Source organism: Octopus sinensis, linkage group LG9, assembly GCF_006345805.1.
Source record: "Octopus sinensis linkage group LG9, ASM634580v1, whole genome shotgun sequence".
Classification (NCBI taxonomy): domain Eukaryota; kingdom Metazoa; phylum Mollusca; class Cephalopoda; order Octopoda; family Octopodidae; genus Octopus; species Octopus sinensis.
Window position 1 is genome coordinate 2,100,910 of NC_043005.1, and position 6,742 is coordinate 2,107,651.

The window sequence follows — 6,742 nt, forward strand, 5'->3', positions numbered from 1 at the left end:
CATATACGTATGAATATATGGGTACATGATGTTATCAACAGCAAACAACATGAAATACGAAAACAAATGAGTTCAATATGCAAACAACGAGAGAAACAAATGGAAAAGAGGAGAAGCATCATAAAAACGACTCTTCATCAGTTGTCGGCTGTCTCCTCATTTGGAGCACTGAACGAAATATGAATTTTCGAAGACAGTTGCTTCCATAATGAAATTTGGGACTTATGGAGAGTCAAAGTTGGGAACAAAAACAGGACAGTGGAGACATACAAGGAAACCGAACGAAAACAAACATGAAGGGTCGTTAGACCAGAACGAGAGTAAAACAGCGAACCCTGGAGAAATATTTTCTTTGACAAGAGAAAAGATAGAATAGAGAGATAGGATACGTCCAGTCCTTAGGACAGCCCTGAAAGAAAAGAAAGATGATCACGTGAGGAAAAGAAAGATGGACGATGAACACGTGTGAGCAACGAGAGAGAGAGAAAAGGAGAAAGAGGGGGAGAGTTACAGATAGAAAACGGTGCAGGGGAGAAAAAAGGGAATTAGAGAAAGGATGAGAGAGAAAACTATGGGGTATAAAACAGTGTATATATATATATATATATATATATATATATATATTTATCAACTCGGAGGGAGAAATTACATTTGGAATGTTGTTATTAAATTATTCCACATAAAAGTTAGTACAAGATTTCAAATTACCACGGAACATATTTTTTTTTTAGATCTTCTGATTTAAATGAGTTTATATATCCCAATCATGTTTTACTCGATACACAGAAGTGCTAATTTTTATTACGTTTGAATTGTTATGAAATACTCTAAAAATGAACAGTCCGATTCTCAAAGCATAATCCCTCTGCATTTTAGATACATTAACATATTTCAACATGGATATATTATATAGAGATTAACATATTTAAACGTAGATCAAATTAAAAGTAATGTTCTACATTTCCCGCTATTTGAATCTGTGCAATAACTGAATATACTATTCAATGCGGAGCTTTAATAATGCCAGTGTACCATTATATCTTGTCTCTATATATTGCGTGAAATATATCTGTGCCCCGGGATCATAACAGAGAATGATAAAACGTTTTAAGTAAATATGATTTGATATCAATATCTAAAAAAATAAAAGGGGAACTATGAAAGAATACGATTTTCTCTTATGGGATTTGAAACCACGTATTAACTTTTTAAAGATGTGAGTTTGAAATGAGAAAATTTAATAAGCAATACAAATTCCACGTCCATTATTCTTGGTCCAACATCTTTAGAGGACCGTCTATGAAACGTACTGTGAAACCGAACAGGAAAAAAACGCAGCTTAGAATATGATGGAAACTGGAACAGTACCTGTTTCTTTACTACCCACAAGGGGCTAAACATAGAGTGAACAAACAAGGACAGACAAACGGATTAAGTCGATTACGTCGATTAAGTCGAACCCAGTGCGTAACTGGTACTTAATTTATCGACTTCGGAAGGATGAAAGGCAAAGTCGACCTCGGCGGAATTTGAACTCACAACGTAACGGCAGACGAAATACCGATAAACATTTCGCCCGGCGTGCTAACGTTTCTGCCAGCTCGCCGCCTTAACTGGAACAGTACCTTGAAAGAGGATGCAGTCCAACTTTCTTTGAGTTGAGGACCGTCTGTACTATCATTTTCTTTGTCTGCTCTCCAGCCCATCAATCCTCTGTGACTTTGACATCACTACCAGGACAACAAGATAAAAAACAGATTTCACCAATTGCAACATGACCCAAAAGCCACACGTAGAGTTGACCCAGGCGTCATACAAGTTAGTGATCTCCATAGAAAATACCATACAATCTATGGAGAAAAGGATACAAAAAGACCGGGACAATCTCCTGGTGTTTGTGCTTGTATCAGTTTTCAGGATTTGCACGTACATTGTCAGTAAAAGGTCCTTTAAACTAAAATAGTATCCAACAATTAATGGGGCAGGAGCATCGTCGTAAAGGGTCGGGTTGCACAAAAAAGAACAGAACGACAGAGAGAGAAAGAGAGAGAGAGGGGGGATACAGAAAGAGGAATAGTGATAGTGGGGGTGGGGAGGAGGAGAACGAATTGAAAGATTAGTGTAAGAATTTCACCACCCCCATCGCCACCCTTATCGCCACCCCGATCGCCACCGTCGTCAACATCGTCCTCATTGTCATCCCCGCAAACTACGCCGCCGCCATCTCAAGTGTCATCCTATGGCCCAGTGCAGTATTCTTTTATGGTTACAACAAAAACAACTTGTACCGCTACTACTACTACTACTACTACTACTACTACTACTACTACTAACAACAAAAACTAAGCAACCTCAACATTCATTATCAATATCAGGCTTGCAACGAAAAACCACCACCACCACCACCGTCACTGACACTCCCCCCCCCTCCGACAACAATCAGTAGTAACAGCATTAATGCTCCAGGACTGTTACAACTGTGACTACCACTACTAACCCAACCTGTACCACCACTGCTACTACAGCCGCCACTACAACAGTCTCCACCACCACCGCTACTACTACTAGCATCAGCACAGTTTCCCCACTGTCTCAGTCATCATTAGTAGCAACAACGAGCAACGCCTGTTAAGTGGAACCCTCCCCCCCGTCCATTGTCACCCCCCTCCGCCACTACTATCACTACCATCACCCACGCATTCAACTTTCTCACTCTCACCACTCCCCCCTCCTAGCACCAAACATCAAAGCTAACCACAAGCCCCACCCCCAATACTCACTAACATCTTCATGGCCACCAATAATCGCCCTCCTCCTCCTCCTCCTCCTCCTATCGCGCACTGGCCCCCAACGTTGCGCATCCCCACCTCCACCGACAGAAACCTCACTTCATTGTGACACACACACACACACACACACACGTGTAAATGTGAGTGTATGTGTGTGTGTGTGTGTGTGTGTGTGTGAGCGTATATATATATACATACATACATACACACTCACATACACATACATATATACATGTGTGTGTGTGTGTTTCTGTATGTATGTATGTATATATATATATATATCATATGAATCTATCTATCTGTCTGTCTAAATATTTGTATGTATTTATGTATGTATGTACGTACGTATATATATATATATATATATATATATATATATATATAAATACATGCAAATACATGCAAATACATGTATATATTGCCGGAGACCCGTGCGCACACACACGCCAATGCATACACACAAACACGGATGTAACGATAGTTATAACAACAGCAACAACGATGAGGATGATGATGATGATGATGGTGATGATGATGATGATGATGATGATGATGATGATGATGATGATGATGGTGATGGTGAATTGCAGAACGGAGGCACACACACACACACCCACACGCACACCCATACTAGCGCACATATGGTTGGTCAAACTGCATTACTCCACCCCCTCCTCTACACGAACACAAAATGTTTATTACACATCAATTTACGCACACGTCCAACAACACACACACACACACCTCTCCCCCCCACCGCCACAAACTTGCACAGACACACGTGAAAATGTCATTTGTTGCCCAAACATTCATATACCTGTGTTTATACGTTGATGTGTGTATGTGTACGCTTGTGTTTATATGTAGCTGCTTGTGCGTATGTATGTGTTTATATGAATGTGTGTAGGTGTGTTTAAGCGCGCGTGAGTGTTTGTGTGTAGGTGTGTGTAAGTGCAAGCGCACATGCTCTCCGGCGCGCACGCACGCACGCATGTGTGTGTGTGTGTGTTTGTGTGTGTTTGTGTGTGTTTGTGTGTGTGTGTGTGTGTGTGTTTAAATCATAACACGACCCACGCATGCGTACACATACACACATCACTCGCGAAGCATAAACATACATATATATACACAGAGTACATAGATAACAATTCTGGTAACAACGCACACATACATGGATATATACACACATGCATACATAAACATTTAAATGGTGTGTGTTTATGTATCTATGTGCGAAAAAAGTGTGTTATTGAAGGCACGCACACGCAAACATATATATAAGTATGCATGTATATAGATATACATACATACATGCATACACATATATACATATATATATATATATATATATATGAACGTGTGTTTGTATATATATATATATATATGTGTGTGTGTGTGTGTATATGTGTATGTGTGTGCGTATATATATATATATTCATGCATATTAGATAAATAATATGAATGTACGTATCAATGTATGTATAGATACATGCATACATATTTATATATATATGTATATATATATATATATATATATATATTTATATACATATACATATACATACATATACATATATTTACATGCATATATACGCACACACTTATTGTCGTATATATGTGTGTATGTATGTTTCTATATATTTATGCATATGTTTTAGTGTGATTATGGGAGTGCTGTGTGTGCGTGTGTTTGTGTGTGCGTGTGTTTGTGTGTGCGTGTGTTTGTGTGTGCGTGTGTTTGTGTGTGCGTGTGTTTGTGTGTGCGTGTGTTTGTGTGTGCGTGTGTTTGTGTGTGCGTGTGTACATCTAAACTGCTAACCACACACAGCAATCCACCACGAACACCGCCAACACACCTCAATGTCGACCAGCAAACACTACTGTTTACCTGCTTCTCATTAATTTACCTGTTTATTAATTGTCACCAACTCACCTACGCATACCTATATATCCTCCAATACCTCACCAAACCTCGCTAAACAACACTATTCTACGTTAGATCACATCAGGCTACGAATCATCACCACCACATCACACCGGTGCCCTTACATTATTGTCGCATCGCTTCACATACGCCGTTCCAAAATATCAACGACAGGGCCATATTTGCACCAGATTTTCTTACAAGCACAATCACATTTATACATAGGATAATAATATACTATATAATATAATATATATATATATATATATATAAGATTTATATATAAGATTTATATATATATAAGATCTCTCTCTATATATATATATACATACACACAGACAGATAGATAGAAAGATACGTACATACACGCAGACTCACACACACACACACATATACTCATACACATAAATATACATGTATATGCATAGATTAATACATACAGACACTGATATATACAAACGCATCCACGTGTTCACAAGCGAACACACTTTCACCATCACACACATCTAACTACGCGAGCGCGCACTCGCACACCACACACACACACACACACACAAGCATACACATATCTTGTCACACATACACGAATACAGAAAGCGATACATTACCACCCCAAACTGTCCCACAAAGCCACACACACACAACGCCTTGTGTCCCGTCGTCATCTCCCTCGGACCACCCCGAGACTGTCGAACACGACCACAACAAACAGCCGCCTTTGATAACACGGATCGCTTCGCTACAGGTGAAGTGGGAACCAGCTGCCGTTCGCTCGGACCAACTGGACAGGACGTACGGAACCTCAATTTCGGCTGCTGTTTTTCGCTTATACACACACACACGCCTATACACCCAGAGCCAGAAACAGGTAAGTTTCACTTTCTCCATTCATATACGGGTCATTCTCTCTCTCTCTCCCCCCCTCTCTCTCTCTCTCTCTCTCTCTCTCTCTTTTTCTCTCTCTCTCTCTTTCTCTGTATATATATTTATATATATATTTAGTTATATCTATCTATCTATCTATCTATCTATCCGTCAATCTATCTATCCGTCAATCTATCTATCTATCTATCTATCTATCTATCTATCTATCTATCTATCTATCTATCTATCTATCTATCTATCTATCTATATATACATATATATACACACATACATACTAGCAAATACCCATATACCTACATGTATATGACTAAATGAATCCATGTGCACAGATGCAACATATGTAGGTATATAGTTCTGTAACTGTGTGATTGGTTGCGCTTTCTTTCTACGGAGATGTTGGGTTTTGATGTTCTAATTGCAGGTAACGATTGTTTGCAAGTTAGACATGGAGGGACAGCAGTTTCGGAAGGGGCGCTGGTCCTCATCGGATATTGGAAATATGTGAACAGAGCTTAAGTTTTTAGAGCGATCATTAAAATGAGATTAGTTGTAGATAAATGAAGCAGAAATGCGTTGAATGAGAGAGACAAATATATAGAAAATATTTAATATTACACACACACACACACACACACACACACATATATGAATATATATATGCATGTATGAATATATATATATATATACACACATATATATATATAGGTAGATAGACGCATGTATCCATGCATCTATGTGACTCTCCTCCACAACCGTTTAACTAATGTTTGTTTACGTCCCTCTTACTTAATGGTTCCTCAAAAGACCGATAGATTACAAACCAAGCTTAAAATAAATGATGCCTATAAATATGTATGTCTATAAATTTTAGTAATATGATGAATGCATATACACGTATACACACGCATCTGTATACACGCAATTATAACCTCTAGACGTCGTGAGTGTGTATACGTGTGCAGGCATTGTTGTGAAATTGTACCAGCTCAGAGTTTTCCTGTGTTAGAAAAGTTCGCAGAATATAAATATCATAAATCAATGCGATCTATCTATCTATCTATCATCTATCTATCTATAATATATCTTATATATATATATATATATAACGATGCCAGCATGGAAAACAGACGGTAAATGATGATAT

At 38.5% G+C, this 6,742-nt stretch overlaps 1 protein-coding gene across 1 annotated transcript in view; it reads left to right on the forward strand.

The window, feature by feature from the left end:
* Nucleotides 1-5,053: 5,053 nt before the first annotated feature.
* LOC115215763 (bursicon-like) overlaps nucleotides 5,054-6,742 on the forward strand; it is a 271,875-nt gene continuing 270,186 nt past the window's right edge. The window contains exon 1 of the mRNA XM_036505722.1: nucleotides 5,054-5,581. The gene's annotated coding sequence lies outside the window, so the exon portion shown is untranslated. The remainder of the gene's footprint in view (nucleotides 5,582-6,742) is intronic.